We start from the raw sequence: 19217 nt of genomic DNA on the forward strand, positions 1-19217 counted from the left end.
GTCGCCGTCTCATCTTCTTGAGCATAGCACAAACCTCATAAAACTCAGAAAAGCATCTAAAAACGGAGCCCTCCCGCCGGCAAAGGACGGGATCCACCGTGCCTCCATGATCCAGGGACCATAGAAGATGAGGCGGACCGGCAGCGCCGGAGAGGGGCAAGCGCTCATACATACGCGCATACACTCACCCCTATGAACGCGCATACACACACGCTACCTCTATGAGCACCTCCGAGGGACTGAGCCGACATATTATCTTGAGATTTACGAAGTCACCGTAGGAGCCTCGTCGTCGACGGGAACGTCTTCTCCCACTGAAAGCGCATCGCCGAAAATCCTAAAATAACTTTAGGAATAATGCGAGCACTAAGATTTGAACCCTGATGGGCTGGAGATACCATTGTCCTTCTAACCATCCAACCACAGGATGGTTTTCGCTCGGTTCCTGGGCCCTATGAAACCACACCATATGTATCAGACTATCAATGCCTCAAAAAAAATAATCAGACTATCAGTATCTCCTCTTCTCCAAAAAAGAAAGCCCACACATCCACTATCCATCCATGAGTGGTTTAAAGCATCTCCAATAGGTAATGTAAACAAAGCCAAAACATACGGGGGGACTTAAATTCCGTGATCTCAAATTTTTTAACTTAGCTCTTCTGTCCAGGAAAGCATGAAGGCTCCTACATAGCCCTGATTCGCTGAGTGCGAGAATTTTGAAAGCAGTTTATTTTTCAGAGTGTCAATACTGCAAGCTGAGTAGGAGCACACTAACCACTCGGCTATCCCACCCGTTGTGAAACACTTGCTTTTTCTTTCCTTTTATTTCTTGGTTTAGTTCATGGGTTTTTTCTAAACATTTTTATTTGTTTTTTTTTTGCTTTTTCCTCTTTCTTTTTTCGTAAATGAGCGGATTCGTTTAAGATCCATGAAGGTTTTCTTCAAAACCCATGAACCTTTTTTCCAAAATCAATGAACTTTTATTCAAATTTGTGAATACTTTTTTTCAAAAAATGACGAATCTTTTTCAAATTTTTGAACTTTTCAAAAAAGTTTGATGAATGTTTTTAAAGAAATCGATGAACTTTTTCAAATTTGATGATTATTTTTCAAATTCAATGAACTTTTTCAAATCGATTAACTTTTTCCAAATTGATGAACTTTTTTAAGTTCGTGAACTTTTTTAAAAATTGATAAACTTTTTTGCAGAAATCAATGAACTTTTTTTTTCAAATTTGATGAACTTTTCACGTTTGTGAATTTTTTTTTCAAAAATCAATGAACATTTTTTTTTCAAATTTGATGAATTTATTCAAGTTTGTGAACTTTTTTTAAAAATTGATGAACTTTTCTTCAAAAATGATGAACTTTTTCAAATCCATGAACTTCTTTTTGTCCAAAATCAATGAATATTTTTTCAAAATTCACCGACTTTTATCAAATCTGTGATCTTTTCCAAATTTTGAAAAGTTAGCCCGGTCAACTGCGACGATAAGGTCCAATGGTGAACTTTGTTTTCTAGGGAACGGGTCCAATGGTGAACTTGAATCCCGCAAGAATCGAACAAGCGAGTGATTTGGTATTTTTGTCGAGCGATCAAGCCAGCGATCGATTTGTGCTAAATGTGCCAGCCCAAAATGACCTTCACCTGAGCGCCACTAGGCCGAACTGGCACATAAAGCGCTGAACAGGAGCTCCACGGGAACGACAGCGGCGATATGCAGAGATGATCAGGGACAGTATATGGGTGGTTCTTCTCTGCTAATTTATGGCATGCAGGATCCGGCCACACTAGAGATCATTGCGTGTCGGGAGGCATTGGCGCTGGCTGAGGACCTGGGAGTCCAGAATATTGTCATCTCGTCAGATGCAAAACAAGCAGTACAAGATCTGAACAAAGCAAGCAGAGGCCGCGATGGGGCTATCATCGAGAAGATACACGCTAGAGCTTCTAACTTTACTTGCTCTTTTATGTTTGAAAGTCGGTCGGTCAATGTAGAGGCACACAAACTTGCTAGATTTTCTCTTTTTCTTGATCAGGGGCGCCATCTTTGGCTTGTCCAACCCCATGATTCGAATTGTATCCCACACGTTGTGGTTTATGATCAATAAAGCTTTTGCTTTACCGCTCAAAAAAAAGGAGCTCCCTTAGAGCATCTCCAATAGATGGGAAAAAAATCCTATGCGACCCGGGTCGCATACTCCTCCTCGTGAGACCATCTCCATCAGCTGACACGTGGAAAACTGAATCTCAAAGCAATCGAATCACTAATCCCCCATCCCGCTTCCTTCCCCACTATCGCTCCGGCCGTCGCCGCCGCCGCAATTTTTCTGTTTCTCCCGGCTCCATCGCCACCGCAACTCTTCTGCTTCATGATTTTAGCCGTTGTTCATGCACCGGCCGGCAGCTTGCGCTAGGCGTTTTGATCCGTGACAGGAGGGCACCTAGATCACTGCCGCTTCCACAACGTTGAGAAAGGGCACGAGATGCGACTCCCCTGTGGAGATGTCGCCGCCGTCACTACCGCTCATCCCCTTGCTCAGGCCATCTACTGGCACCATGGAGAGAGGTCTCAGCCATCACAAGTTTGGGGAGGAACTGCTATCAGAGTAACCGGGAGTCCGTCGTGCCGTGATTAGAGACGAGAGGAAGAGAGACGGGAGAGGATGAGCGAAGCGCCGGTGGTTCAGTGAAACAGAAAAGTTACGGCGGCGGCTACGGGAACGACGCTGGAGAAGGAAGCTGGATAGGGGATGAGTGGTTTGATTGCTTTGAGATTTGATTTTCCACGCATCAGCTGGTGGAGATGGTCTCACGAGGAGGAGTGTGCGACCCGGGTCGCATAGGATTTTTAACTTGAATATGGGAGGACTTGAATTCCGTGATCTTGAAATTTTTAACTTAGCTCTTTTGTCCAGGCAAGCATGGAGTCTCCTACATAGCCCTGATTCGTTGAGCGGAAGGATTTTGAAAGCAATTTTATTTCCCGAAGTGTGTGATACTACAAGCCGAGTTGGGACCTCACCAATCACAAATTTGGCGTGCAATCATTGATGGTAGAGATATATTGCAGCAGGGAGTCATAAGGAGAATAGGCACCGGAGAGAGAACACTCATATGGAAGCATAATTGGATTCCCAGGGGAGATATACCTCGTCCTATCACATCTATAGTGGCAGATCCACCGACTTATGTTTTTTGAGAGATATACCTCGTCCTATCACATCTATAGTGGCAGATCCACCGACTTATGTTTCTGAATTGACTGAGCCGACTGCCTCGGCATGGAAGGAGGATCTAATTCGATTTGTTTTCATACCCATTGATGCGGAAGCGGTACTCAAAATACCTCTTTGTATGAGGAGGGTGGACAATTTTGGGCCTGCAGCAGGGAAACACATGGTATTTTCAGTGTTTGGTCAGAATACAGGATACCAAATTAAATAGAGAAGAAAGCAATGGATGGACCTCCTTATGGCGAACGCAGGTCCCAACCAAAATACGCATCTTCCTCTGGCGCCTTGGTCAGAAGTCTATACCGACGGGTGAGCATCTTCACCACGGCAACATGGCAACATTGCCGGCATGCCCTTTCTGCGGCGTTGTCGACTCGTGGCAGCATGCCTTGCTTGATTTTGTGATGTCCCACTATGTGTGGGCGCTTCCTCAGAGACACTAGTGGAGAAAATGTGTATGGACAGGAACCCGAAGGCCAGAGATTGGTTATTTCACATGCCTGTTATGTTATGGGCAGATGGGGATCTAGGAAAAAGGTGTTGCACGAGGAGATATTCCAGAATCTGTTCCATACTGATGTCGGGAACGCAGTAATTTCAAAATTTTCCTACGCACACGCAAGATCATGGTGATGCATAGCAACGAGAGGGGAGAGTGTTGTCTACGTACCCACGCAGACCGACTGCGGAAGCGTTGACGCAACGTAGAGGAAGTAGTCGTACGTCTTCCCGATCCGACCGATCCAAGCACCGTTACTCCGGCACCTCCGAGTTCTTAGCACACGTACAGCTCGATGACGATCCCCGGGCTCCGATCCAGCAAAGCGTCGGGGAGGAGTTTCGTCAGCACGATGGCGTGGTGACGATCTTGATGTTCTACCGTCGCAGGGCTTCGCCTAAGCACCGCTACAATATGATCGAGGTGGAATATGGTGGCAGGGGGCACCGCACACGGCTAAGGAACGATCTCAAGGATCAACTTGTGTGTCTAGAGGTGCCCCCTGTCCCCGTATATAAAGGATCCAAGGGGGAGGGGGCGGCCGGCCAGGAGGAGGGCGCAGGAGGAGTCCTACTCCTACCGAGAGTAGGACTCCCCCCCCCCCAATCATAGTTGGAATAGGATTCCCCGAGGGGGAAAGAGAGAGAGGGGGGCCGGCCACCTCTCCTTGTCCTAATAGGACTAGGGGAGGGGGGAGGCGCGCGGCCCACCTTGGGCTGCCCCTTTTCTCCTTTCCACTAAAGCCCACTAAGGCCCATATAGCTCCCGGGGGGTTCCGGTAACCTCCCGGTACTCCGGTAAAATCTCGATTTCACCCGGAACACTTCCGATATCCAAACATAGGCTTCCAATATATCAATCTTTATGTCTCGACCATTTCGAGACTCCTCGTCATGTCCGTGATCACATCCAGGACTCCGAACTAACTTCGGTACATCAAAATGCATAAACTCATAATAACTGTCATCGTAACGTTAAGCGTGCGGACCCTACGGTTCGAGAACAATGCAGACATGACTGAGACACATCTCCGGTCAATAACCAATAGCGGGACCTGGATGCCCATATTGGCTCCTACATATTCTACGAAGATCTTTATCGGTCAGACCGCATAACAACATACGTCGTTCCCTTTGTCATCGGTATGTTACTTGCCCGAGATTCGATCGTCGGTATCCAATACCTAGTTCAATCTCGTTACCGGCAAGTCTCTTTACTCGTTCCGTAATACATCATCTCACAACTAACATATTAGTTGTAGTGCTTGCAAGGCTTATGTGATGTGCATTACCGAGAGGGCCCAGAGATACCTCTCCGACAATCGGAGTGACAAATCCTAATCTCGAAATACGCCAACCCAACACGTACCTTTGGAGACACCTGTAATGCTCCTTTATAATCACCCAGTTACGTTGTGACGTTTGGTAGCACCCAAAGTGTTCCTCCGGCAAACGGGAGTTGCATAATCTCATAGTCATAGGAACATGTATAAGTCATGAAGAAAGCAATAGCAACATACTAAACGATCGGGTGCTAAGCTAATGGAATGAGTCATGTCAATCAGATCATTCAACTAATGATGTGACCTCGTTAATCAAATAACAACACTTTGTTCATGGTTAGGAAACATAACCATCTTTAATTAACGAGCTAGTCAAGTAGAGGCATACTAGTGACACTCTGTTTGTCTATGTATTCACACATGTATTATGTTTCCGGTTAATACAATTCTAGCATGAATAATAAACATTTATCATGATATAAGGAAATAAATAATAACTTTATTATTGCCTCTAGGGCATATTTCCTTCAGTCTCCCACTTGCACTAGAGTCAATAATCTAGATTATACAGTAATGATTCTAACACCCATAGAGCCTTGGTGCTGATCATGTTTTGCTCGTGGAAGAGGCTTAGTCAACGGATCTGCAACATTCAGATCCGTATGTATCTTGCAAATCTCTATGTCTCCCACTTGGACTAGATCCCAGATGGAATTGAAGCGTCTCTTGATGTGCTTGGTTCTCTTGTGAAATCCGGATTCCTTTGCCAAGGCAATTGCACCAGTATTGTCACAAAAGATTTTCATTGGACCTGATGCACTAGGTATGACACCTAGATCGGATATGAACTCCTTCATCCAGACTCCTTCGTTCGCTGCTTCCGAAGCAGCTATGTACTCCGCTTCACATGTAGATCCCGCTACGACGCTTTGTTTAGAACTACACCAACTGACAGCTCCACCGTTTAATGTAAACACGTATCCGGTTTGCAATTTAGAATCGTCCAGATCAGTGTCAAAGCTTGCATCAACGTAACCTTTTACGATGAGCTCTTGGTCACCTCCATATACGAGAAACATATCCTTAGTCCTTTTCAGGTATTTCAGGATGTTCTTGGCCGCTGTTCAGTGATCCACTCCTGGATTACTTTGGTACCTCCCTGCTAAACTTATAGCAAGGCACACATCAGGTCTGGTACACAGCATTGCATACATGATAGAGCCTATGGCTGAAGCATAGGGAACATCTTTCATTTTCTCTCTATCTTCCGCAGTGGTCGGGCATTGAGTCCGACTCAACTTCACACCTTGTAACACAGGCAAGAACCCTTTCTTTTGCTTGATCCATTTTGAACTTCTTCAAAATCTTGTCAAGGTATGTGCTTTGTGAAAGTCCAATTAAGCGTCTTGATCTATCTCTATAGATCTTTATGCCTGATATGTAAGCAGCTTCACTGAGGTCTTTCATTGAAAAACTCTTATTCAAGTATCCCTTTATGCTATCCAGAAATTCTATATCATTTCCAATTAGTAATATGTCATCCACATATAATATCAGAAATGCTACAGAGCTCCCACTCACTTTCTTGTAAATACAGGCTTCTCCGAAAGTCTGTATAAAACCAAATACTTTGATCACACTATCAAAGCGTTTATTCCAACTCCGAGAGCCTTGCACCAGTCCATAAATGGATCGCTGGAGCTTGCACACTTTGTTAGCTCCCTTTGGATCGACAAAACCTTCTGGTTGCATCATATACAACTCTTCTTCCAGAAATCCATTCAAGAATGCAGTTTTGACATCCATTTGCCAAATTTCATAATCATAAAATGCGGAAATTGCTAACATGATTCGGACAGACTTAAGCATCGCTACGGGTGAGAAGGTCTCATCGTAGTCAACCCCTTGAACTTGTCGAAAACCTTTTGCGACAAGTCGAGCTTTGTAGACAGTAACATTACCGTCAGCGTCAGTCTTCTTCTTGAAGATCCATTTATTCTCAATCGCTTGCCGATCATCGGGCAAGTCAACCAAAGTCCATACTTTGTTCTCATACATGGATCCCATCTCGGATTTCATGGCTTCAAGCCATTTTGCGGAATCTGGGCTCACCATCGCTTCTTCATAGTTCGTAGGTTCATCATGATCTAGTAGCATGACTTCCAGAACAGGATTACCATACCACTCTGGCGCGGATCTCACTCTGGTTGATCTACGAGGTTCAGTAGTATCTTGATCTGAAGTTTCATGATCATTATCATTAGCTTCCTCACTAACTGGTGTAGGTGTCACTGTTACAGTTTTCTGTGATGTACTACTTTCCAGTAAGGGAGCAGGTACAGTTACCTCGTCAAGTTCTACTTTCCTCCCACTCACTTCTTTCGAGAGAAACTCCTTCTCTAGAAAGTTTCCAAATTTAGCAACAAAAGTTTTGCCTTCGGATCTGTGATAGAAGGTGTATCCAATAGTTTCCTTTGGATATCCTATGAAGACACATTTCTCCGATTTGGGTTCGAGCTTACCAGGTTGAAGCTTTTTCACATAAGCATCGCAGCCCCAAACTTTCAGAAACGACAACTTTGGTTTCTTGCCAAACCACAGTTCATAAGGCGTCGTCTCAACGGATTTTGATGGTGCCCTATTTAACATGAATGCGGCCGTCTCTAGAGCATATCCCCAAAACGATAGCGGTAAATCAGTAAGAGACATCATAGATCGCACCATATCTAGTAAAGTACGATTACGACGTTCGGACACACCATTACGCTGTGGTGTTCCGGGTGGCGTGAGTTGCGAAACTATTCCACAATTTTTCAAATGTACACCAAACTCGTAACTCAAATATTCTCCTCCACGATCAGATCGTAGAAACTTTATTTTCTTGTTACGATGATTTTCAACTTCACTCTGAAATTCTTTGAACTTTTCAAATGTTTAAGACTTGTGTTTCATTAAGTAGATATACCCATATCTGCTTAAGTCATCTGTGAAGGTGAGAAAATAACGATATCCGCCACGAGCCTCAATATTCATCGGACCACATACATCTGTATGTACGATTTCCAACAAATCTGTTGCTCTCTCCATAGTACCGGAGAACGGTGTTTTAGTCATCTTGCCCATGAGGCACGGTTCGCAAGTACCAAGTGATTCATAATCAAGTGGTTCCAAAAGTCCATCAGTATGGAGTTTCTTCATGCGCTTTACACCGATATGACCTAAACGGCAGTGCCACAAATAAGTTGCACTATCATTATCAACTCTGCATCTTTTGGCTTCAACATTATGAATATGTGTATTACTACTATCGAGATTCAATAAGAATAGACCACTCTTCAAGGGTGCATGACCATAAAAGATATTACTCATATAAATAGAACAACCATTATTCTCTGATTTAAATGAATAACCGTCTCACATTAAACAAGATCCAGATATAATGTTCATGCTCAACGCTGGCACCAAATAACAATTATTTAGGTCTAATACTAATCCCGAAGGTAGATGTAGAGGTAGCGTGCCGACCGCGATCACATCGACTTTGGAACCGTTTCCCACGCGCATCGTCACCTCGTCCTTAGCCAATCTTCGCTTAATCCGTAGTCCCTATTTCGAGTTGCAAATATTAGCAACAGAACCAGTATCAAATACCCAGGTGCTACTGCGAGCATTGGTAAGGTACACATCAATAACATGTATATCACATATACCTTTGTTCACCTTGCCATCCTTCTTATCCGCCAAATACTTGGGGCAGTTCCGCTTCCAGTGACCAGTTTGCTTGCAGTAGAAGCACTCAGTTTCAGGCTTAGGTCCAGACTTGGGTTTCTTCTCTTGAGCAACAACTTGCTTGCCGTTCTTCTTGAAGTTCCCCTTCTTCTTCCCTTTGCCCTTTTTCTTGAAACTAGTGGTCTTATTGACCATCGATGCTCCTTCTTGATTTCTACCTCCGCAGCTTTCAGCATTGCGAAGAGCTCGGGAATAGTCTTGTTCATCCCTTGCATATTATAGTTCATCACGAAGCTCTTGTAGCTTGGTCGTAGTGATTGGAGAATTCTGTCAATGACGCAATCATCTGGAAGATTAACTCCCAATTGAATCAAGTGATTATTATACCCAGACATTTTGAGTATATGCTCACTGACAGAACTGTTCTCCTCCATCTTGCAGCTATAGAACTTATTGGAGACTTCATATCTCTCAATCCGGGCATTTGCTTGAAATATTAACTTCAACTCCTGGAACATCTCATATGCTCCATGACGTTCAAAACGTCGTTGAAGTCCCGATTCTAAGCCGTAAAGCATGGCACACTGAACTATCGAGTAGTCATCAGCTTTGCTCTGCCAGACGTTCATAACATCTGGTGTTCCTCCAGCAGCAGGCCTGGCACCTAGCGGTGCTTTCAGGACGTAATTCTTCTGTGCAGCAATGAGGATAATCCTCAAGTTACGGACCCAGTCCGTGTAATTGCTACCATCATCTTTCAACTTTGCTTTCTCAAGGAACGCATTAAAATTCAACGGAACAACAACACGAGCCATCTATCTACAATCAACATAAACAAGCAAGATACTATCAGGGACTAAGTTCATGATAAATTTAAGTTCAATTAATCATATTACTTAAGAACTCCCACTTAGATAGACATCCCTCTAATCCTCTAAGTGATCACGTGATCCAAATCAACTAAACCATGTCCGATCATCACGTGAGATGGAGTAGTTTCATTGGTGAACATCACTATGTTGATCATATCTACTATATGATTCACGCTCGACCTTTCGGTCTCCGTGTTCCGAGGCCATATCTGTATATGCTTGGCTCGTCAAGTATAACCTGAGTATTCCGCGTGTGCAACTGTTTTGCACCCGTTGTATTTGAACGTAGAGCCTATCACACCCGATCATCACGTGGTGTCTCAGCACGAAGAACTTTCGCAACGGTGCATACTCAGGGAGAACACTTCTTGATAATTTAGTGAGAGATCATCTTATAATGCTACCGTCAATCAAAGCAAGATAAGATGCATAAAAGATAAACATCACATGCAATCAATATAAGTGATATGATATGGCCATCATCATCTTGTGCCTGTGATCTCCATCTCCGAAGCACCGTCATGATCACCATCATCACCGGCGCAACACCTTGATCTCCATCGTAGCATCGTTGTCGTCTCGCCAATCTTATGCTTCTACGACTATCACTACCGCTTAGTAATAAAGTAAAGCATTACATCGCGATTGCATTGCATACAATAAAGCGACAACCATATGGCTCCTGCCAGTTGCCGATAACTCGGTTACAAAACATGATCATCTCATACAATAAAATTTAGCATCATGTCTTGGCCATATCACATCACAACATGCCCTGCAAAAACAAGTTAGACGTCCTCTACTTTGTTGTTGCAAGTTTTACGTGGCTGCTACGGGCTTAAGTAAGAACCAATCTCACCTACGCATCAAAACCACAACGATAGTTTATCAAATAGACTCCGTTTTAACCTTCGCAAGGACCGGGCGTAGCCACACTCGGTTCAACTAAAGTTGGAGAGACAGTCGCCCGCAAGCCACCTATGTGCAAAGCACGTCGGGAGAACCGGTCTCGCGTAAGCGTACGCGTAATGTTGGTCCAGGTCGTCTCGTCCAACAATACCGCCGAACCAAAGTATGACATGCTGGTAGGCAGTATGACTTATATCGCCCACAACTCACTTGTGTTCTACTCATGCATATAACATCAAACCATAAAACCTAGGCTCGGATGCCACTGTTGGGAACGCAGTAATTTCAAAATTTTCCTACGCACACGCAAGATCATGGTGATGCATAGCAACGAGAGGGGAGAGTGTTGTCTACGTACCCATGCAGACCGACTGCGGAAGCGTTGATGCAACGTAGAGGAAGTAGTCGTACGTCTTCCCGATCCGACCGATCCAAGCACCGTTACTCCGGCACCTCCGAGTTCTTAGCACACGTACAGCTCGATGACGATCCCCGGGCTCCGATCCAGCAAAGCGTCGGGGAGGAGTTTCGTCAGCACGACGGCGTGGTGACGATCTTGATGTTCTACCGTCGCAGGGCTTCGCCTAAGCACCGCTACAATATGATCGAGGTGGAATATGGTGGCAGGGGGCACCGCACACGGCTAAGGAACGATCTCAAGGATCAACTTGTGTGTCTAGAGGTGCCCCCCTGCCCCCGTATATAAAGGATCCAAGGGGGAGGGGGCGGCCGGCCAGGAGGAGGGCGCAGGAGGAGTCCTACTCCTACCGGGAGTAGGACTCCCCCCCAATCCTAGTTGGAATAGGATTCCCTGAGGGGGAAAGAGAGAGAGGGGGGCCGGCCACCTCTCCTTGTCCTAATAGGACTAGGGGAGGGGGGAGGCGCGCGGCCCACCTTGGGCTGCCCCTTTTCTCCTTTCCACTAAAGCCCACTAAGGCCCATATAGCTCCCGGGGGGTTCCGGTAACCTCCCGGTACTCCGGTAAAATCTCGATTTCACCCGGAACACTTCCGATATCCAAACATAGGCTTACAATATATCAATCTTTATGTCTTGACCATTTCGAGACTCCTCGTCATGTCCATGATCACATTCGGGACTCCGAACTAACTTCGGTACATCAAAATGCATAAACTCATAATAACTGTCATCGTAACGTTAAGCGTGCGGACCCTATGGTTCGAGAACAATGCAGACATGACTGAGACACATCTCCGGTCAATAACCAATAGCGGGACCTGGATGCCCATATTGGCTCCTACATATTCTACGAAGATCTTTATCGGTCAGACCGCATAACAACATACGTTGTTCCCTTTGTCATCGGTATGTTACTTGCCCGAGATTCGATCGTCGGTATCTCAATACCTAGTTCAATATCGTTACCGGCAAGTCTCTTTACTCGTTCCGTAATACATCATCTCGCAACTAACTCATTAGTTGCAATGCTTGCAAGGCTTATGTGATGTGCATTACCGAGAGGGCCCAGAGATACCTCTCCGACAATCGGAGTGACAAATCCTAATCTTGAAATACGCCAACCCAACATGTACCTTTGGAGAGACCTGTAGTACTCCTTTATAATCATCCAGTTACGTTGTGACGTTTGGTAGCACCCAAAGTGTTCCTCCGGTAAACGGGAGTTGCAGAATCTCATAGTCATAGGAACATGTATAAGTCATGAAGAAAGCAATAGCAACATACTAAACGATCGGGTGCTAAGCTAATGGAATGGGTCATGTCAATCAGATCATTCAACTAATGATGTGACCTCGTTAATCAAATAACAACACTTTGTTCATGGTTAGGAAACATAACCATCTTTGATTAACGAGCTAGTCAAGTAGAGGCATACTAGTGACACTCTGTTTGTCTATGTATTCACACATGTATTATGTTTCCGGTTAATACAATTCTAGCATGAATAATAAACATTTATCATGATATAAGGAAATAAATAATAACTTTATTATTGCCTCTAGGGCATATTTCCTTCAACTGATGGTTTTGTTAAAACTTTCATTTCTAAACTCCAAGTACTTCACAAACCAGCAGTGACTACATACGGTAATGCTCAGGCTAGGGCGAATCACTTGATTGCATCACCCCAAGACACATTTAAAATCAATGTTGGCGCTGCCCTTTTGTGTAATGGGTCAGTTGCAGTAGTGGCCGACGTATACAAGGATAGCAGTGGAATTTACATTGGAGCTTCAGCTATTACTCTAGTGGGAATTTCTTGTTGGAAATATTAGCACTTTTCCGATTAGACTTATGCACGAGTAAACAGTAAGCATGGCATAAAAGGTATGCATCTCATAGCGATACCTAAGCATATTAGCACGTACAGAACGTAGAATCGAACCATCTATGAGCAGCACATATACGGCTAGCATAAGTACAAGTAAACGAGGGATGAACAGATCATACCCTCCGGTTGGCCAGGCCAACGCGGCGGCGGCAGCAGCAGCCTCGGCGTCATCCGTGGGCTTCTTCTTGGAGGCGGCGTCGTCGGCCATGGTGTCGATGCAGGGGAAGTAGTGGAAGCAGAGGCGGCCGAAGTTGGGGACGGATCGGGAGCAGTCGAGACGCTCCCCAAAAACCTTATTTTAGGCACTTTTCGATTCAAGGCTTTGCTGCTACTCTGAAACCGGAAAAGTTTACCGGGACGCATTGGCAGACTAGGACCACCTTGTGGCTCACAGTGATGAACGTGTTCTGGGTTGGTGGTGTGTCCCTCACAGAAACGATTGCTCCTGAACAGGAGAAGGCGTTTAGGGAGGCAACCACAATCTTTCTGGGAGCAGTTCTGAGTGTGATTGGAGGCAAGTTGGTTGACGCCTATATTCATATGGGCGTTGCCAAAAACTTGTGGGATGCGCTCGAAGTCAAATTCGGCGCAACTGATGCTGGCAGTGAGCTGTATGCCATGGAGCAGTTCCATGATTACAGGATGGTTGATAACCGTTCTGTATTGGACCAGGCTCATGAGATACAGTGCATTGCTAAGGAGCTGGAGCTCCTGAAGTGTGAGTTACCGGACAAGTTTGTCGCGGGTTGCATTATTGCAAAACTCCCTCCTAGTTGGAGGAACTTTGCTACTTCTCTCAAGCACTTGAGACGTGAATTCTCTGTTGAGGATGTCATTGGTCATCTCAGTGTTGAGCAGAACTCGAGAGCAAAGGACTCGCACGTGAAAGGGGCAGAGGGTTCTTCTAGCGCCAATGTGGTGCAGAAGAACTTCCACAAGTTCAAGGGAAAGAACTCTGTCCAGTAGAATACTACCTTTAAGAAGAAGGGTAAGAAGAAAGACAAAAGAGAGATGGCTGCTTTACTTGTGGTTCAGATGAACATTGGGCGAACAAGTGCCCATACAAGTATAAGAAGCTAGCACAGGACTCCAAGTCTGTGAATGTCACTCTGAGCAACAATGATGCGGCATCTGGGTATGGTAATCTGTTTACCATACTTTCAGTCTGTCAGTCCACCGATTGGTGGATTGACACTGGGGCCAATATTCATGTGTGTGCTGATGTGTCTTTGTTTTCTTCTTACCAGGTCGCACGAGATTGTTCCATCCTGATGGGGAATGGCTCGCATGCTTTTGTTCATGGTGTTGGCATGGTAGATCTGAAGTTTACTTCGGGAAAGATCGTGCAACTGAAGAACGTGCAGCATGTCCTGGCCATAAAGAAGAATCTCGTTAGTGGCTCCCTTCTATGTAAAGAAGGGTTTAAGTTAGTATTTGAGTCTAACAAAGTAGTTGTATCTCGGTATGGACTATTTGTTGAAAAAGGGTATGATTGTGGTGGTTTGTTCCTCCTTTCCCTGGAGGATTTCTGTAATAAAGTCGTGAACCAAATTCATTCTAATGTGAACGAATCTGAGGTTTGGCATTCACGTCTTTGTCACATAAATTTCGGTTGTATGACGCGGCTAGCTAAAATGGATTTAATCCCGAGTTTCACTTTAGCCAAAGGCTCTAAGTGCCATGCGTGTGTGCAAGCTAAGCAACCTCGTAAGCCTCACAAGCCTGCGAAGGAGAGACACCTGGCACCATTAGAGCTCATACATTCAGATCTCTGTGAGATGAATGGTGTGTTGACTAAAGGTGGAAAGAAATACTTCATGACTCTGATTGATGATTCCACTAGATTCTGCTATGTGTATTTGTTAAATACTAAGGATGAGGCTCTACACTACTTTAATGTCTATAAGGCTGAAGTTGAGAACCAACTTGAGAAGAAAATAAAACGAGTCCGGTCTGATCGTGGTGGAGAGTACCTTTCTAATGAGTTTGATTTATTCTGTGCGGAACATGGTATTATTCATGAGAGGACGCCTCCCTACTCACCCAGTCAAACGGGGTTGCCAAACGGAAAAACCGTACTCTAACTGATTTGGTTAACGCCATGTTAGATACATCGGGTTTATCCAAGGCATGGTCGGGGGAGGCTGTATTGACATCTTGTCATGTCCTGAATAAAGTTCCCACAAAGGATAATGAGACTACTCCCTATGAGCAATGGGAAAAGAAAAGAACTACACTCTCTTACTTGCGCACTTGGGGCTGTTTGGCGAAAGTCAATGTGCCGATAATCAAAAAGCGCAAGTTGGGACCAAAGACCGTGGACTGTGTTTTTCTTGGCTATGCCAAGCATAGCGTTGGCTATAGATTTCTAGTGGTGAAATTTGAGGTACCTGACCAGAAGGTCGGTACAATTATAGAGTCTAGGGATGCTACATTCTTTGAGGATATTTTCCACATGAGAGATATGCAAAGCAATTCTAGACTGGAATCTGATAAGACTCCTGAACTTGCTATTCCGATGGAATATTATGAACATAAAAATGATAAGAGTTCCACGGAGGATGACGAGGAAGCTCCTGTTAGGAGCAAGAGACAGAGGACTGCAAAGTCCTTTGGTGATGATTTCCTCGTGTACCTCGTGGATGATGATACTCCCAGCTCCATTTCAGAAGCTTATGCATCTCCGGATGCTGACTACTGGAAGGATGCGGTCCGTAGTGAGATGGATTCCATCTTGGCTAACGGGACATGGGAGATCACTGATCGTCCTTATGGTTGTCGACCATTAGGATGTAAGTGGGTGTTCAAAAGGAAGCTTAGGCCCGATGGTACTGTTGAGAAGTACAAGGCTAGGCCTGTGGCCAAGGGTTATACCCAGAAAGAAGAAGATGATTTCTTTGACACTTATTCACCTGTGGCTAGACTGACAACCATTTGAGTGTTACTCGCTTTGGCTGCCTCGCATGGTCTTCTCGTTCATCAGATGGACGTTAAGACGGCTTTCCTTAACGGAGAGCTAGACGAGGAAATTTACATACAACAGCCGGATGGCTTTGTAGTAAATGGTCAGGAAAGAAAGGTGTGTAAGCTAGTGAAATCTTTGTATGGCCTGAAACAAGCTCCTAAGCAATGGCATGAGAAGTTCAACACTACTCGGACATATGCTGGCTTTGTTGTGAACGAAGCTGACAAATGTGTATACTATCGCTATGGTGGGGGCGAAAGAGTTATACTGTGTCTGTATGTCGATGACATACTGATATTTGGGACCCACCTCAAGGTCATTGAGGAGGTCAAGTCTTTTCTATCTCACAACTTTGAGATGAAGGACCTGGGTGTGGCTGATGTTATCCTGAACATCAAGCTACTGAGAAATTCTGAGGGTGGAATTACACTTTTGCAATCTCACTATGTTGAGAAGATTTTGAGCCGTTTTGGATATTCGGACTGCAAACCTTCTGCAACACCATATGATCCTAGCGTGCGGATTCGAAAGTTCGAAGCCACGGCTGTAGATCAATTGAGATATTCTCAAGTGGTTGGTTCACTGATGTACCTAGCATGTGCTACTCGTCCTGACATCTCATTTGCTGTGTGCAAACTGAGCCGGTTTGTTTCCAATCCGGGAGATGTGCATTGGCATGTTGTAGAGCGAGTGATGCGTTATTTGCAAGGTACTGCGAACTATGGAATTCACTATTCTGGGTACCCGACGGTACTTGAGGGGTATAGTGATTCGAATTGGATATCTGATGCTGATGAGATGAAAGCCACAAGTGTACATGTGTTCACACTTGGTGGTGGTGTTGTTTCCTGGAAGTCTTGCAAGCAGACGATCTTAACCAGATCAACCATGGAAGCAGAACTCACAGCATTAGACACATCATGCGTCGAAGCAGAATGACTTCGAGAGTTGTTGATGGATTTGCCGGTGGTTGATAAACCAGTGCCGGCTGTCCTTATGAACTGTGACAATCAAACAGTGATTGCCAAGGCTAAGAGTTCAAAGGACAACATGAAATCCACAAAGCACATAAGAAGAAGATTGAAATCTGTCAGAAAATCAAGAAACTCCGGAGTAATAGCGTTGGATTAATCCAGACGGCTAAGAATCTGGCAGACCCTTTTACGAAAGGGCTATCACGGATTGTGATAGAAAATGCATCGAGGGAGATGGGTATGAGACCCGCGTAAGTAGCCATGGGGGTAACCCAACCTATGTGATCGGAGATCCCGTGATTTAGGACCTGGGAAAACAATCCAGCGGTCAACTGAGGAGAGTATCCTTAATAAACCCACTCCGTTGGAGATGCAGTAATACTCTCAATTCTGTAAGGCCGGCTGACTTTTTTCTTAATGTGTTCCAAAGATTATGTAAGCAAGATGCTAACCTACAGAGCATTCTTTGGAGGAACACACCTATGTGAGTCCGACTGCTGGTCACAGTCTATGAGATTGGGTAATCTCTAGTAAGCTCATGAGAAGGTACGGAGTATGACTAATAGGCTCCACCCGTGAGGTTTAGCCTTCGGCAGCCATGTATCAGCTAACAATAGGTGAAACTTCTGCACGCCAAACTGACAATTCAAGGCATAGTCCATTTTTCAGTTGTGAAGAAGTCTAATCCTGTTGCTCTAGGTGGAAGTTCAACTTAACAGTCTCGACTGTAAATTCTGGTATATCAAACATTGTTTGGAACAGTTGACAAACTTATGTGCCTCGAGATCTGGTGGGGATTGTTCGATTACGGATGGGCTTAGGCCCATATAAGACACTAATCCCTGGTTAATCTCTAAGGCCCATGCATGTGTACGGCAAGTGGTGGGAAGTGTGGGAAGTTTAGTCCCATACTGCTACAATAAGAAGAGTGAGACCCCTTTATAAGGGTTGCGCTACCACTTGCCATTGGGAGCTTGGGAAGAGGAGTGGTACACGCGTGCTCCTCCTCCTCCGCCGCTCGCCTCGCCTCGCCTCATCACGACGCGTGCGCACCGCGGGTTGCGGGAGTGAGACGAGCCGAAGCTTATTTTTGCCGCTCAGGAATGGTTAATTAATTGTTAATTAATTAACGAGTCGCTTACGGAAGCGCCACTGTCCAAGACGTTGGACCGTGGGTTGTTCGCGGACTCGGTCGTGGGCCTGGCCCAGGCCCATCTACCCGACGGCCTATATAAGAAGGCACTGGCCGGTGGAGTGAACCCTAACTCAGTTCACTCACTCCCTCTCGTACAACCCTAGCCGTCAGCTACTGTTCCTCTCTCTGTGTTGCTTCTGGCGATCCCATCCCGACGACCGCGTGCACGGTTGGTCGGGAAAGCAGGTGCCTCCAGAACCCTGTCGTTCGAGATCCTGCCCGGGAGAACGGCAATAAGGTTTTTGGGGAGCGTCTCGACACGACTGCTCCCGATCCGTCCCCAACTTCGTCCGCCTCTACTTCCACTACTTCCCCTGCATCGACACCATGGCCGACGACGCCGCCTCCAAGAAGAAGGCCACAGACGACGCCGAGGCTGCTGCTGCCGCCGCCGCGTTGGCCTAGCCAACCGGAGGGTATGATCTGTTCATCCCTCGACTCGTACTTATGCTAGCCGTATATGTGCTGCTCATAGATGGTTCGATTCTATGTTCTGTACGTGCTAGTATGCTTAGGTATCGCTATGAGATACATACCTTTTATGCCATGCTTACTGTTTACTCGTGCATAAGTCTAATCGGAAAAGTGCTAATATTTCCAACATTTCTAACCCTACAACACTCGAAGCACTTGCAGTCCGAGAAGCGATGGCCCTGGTTGATGACCTATATGAAAGGAGAATTTATGTTGCTTCAGACTGCAAGATCATCATCGCTGACATCAAGCAGAAGAGTGAGGCAGTTTGTGGCGCTATTGTCTGAGAAATTATTGATCGTTCTAGTCTTTGTACTAATTGCTCTTTTAGCTATGAATTTAGAAACTCGAATATCGAGGCTCATAATTTAGCGAAGCATGGTCTCTCACTGGGAGTTGGCCGTCATGCGTGGTTAGGCAACCCTGATGATCTTATTCTCGCTCTTGTACATTATGCCGAGTTAATAAAAGGCTTTGCGAGATTGTCTCAACAAAATAGATGATGTAGACATAAAAATAACCAAAATTTACATCGGGAAGGACCAAAAACGCCCCTCCAACAGATGATGTAGATGCAAAAAAAAATCTTAGGTTTTACTCTAGATGTTAAATACATCACCAAGTGATGCAAATTTACATCACTTGGGCCTCCCAAGAAAATCCAAAGCAAAGTGTGACAAGCCTCAACCGCTGTCTGGAAGGCTCTCGCTGACTTCTCGATCCCCTTTCTGCTGCCGCCGTAGCCAACCGATTTCGGCCAACTCCGG

This window comes from Triticum urartu, chromosome 5A (assembly GCF_056163025.1).
Source record: "Triticum urartu cultivar PI428250 chromosome 5A, HENAU_Tu73, whole genome shotgun sequence".
In the NCBI taxonomy this organism is placed as follows: domain Eukaryota; kingdom Viridiplantae; phylum Streptophyta; class Magnoliopsida; order Poales; family Poaceae; genus Triticum; species Triticum urartu.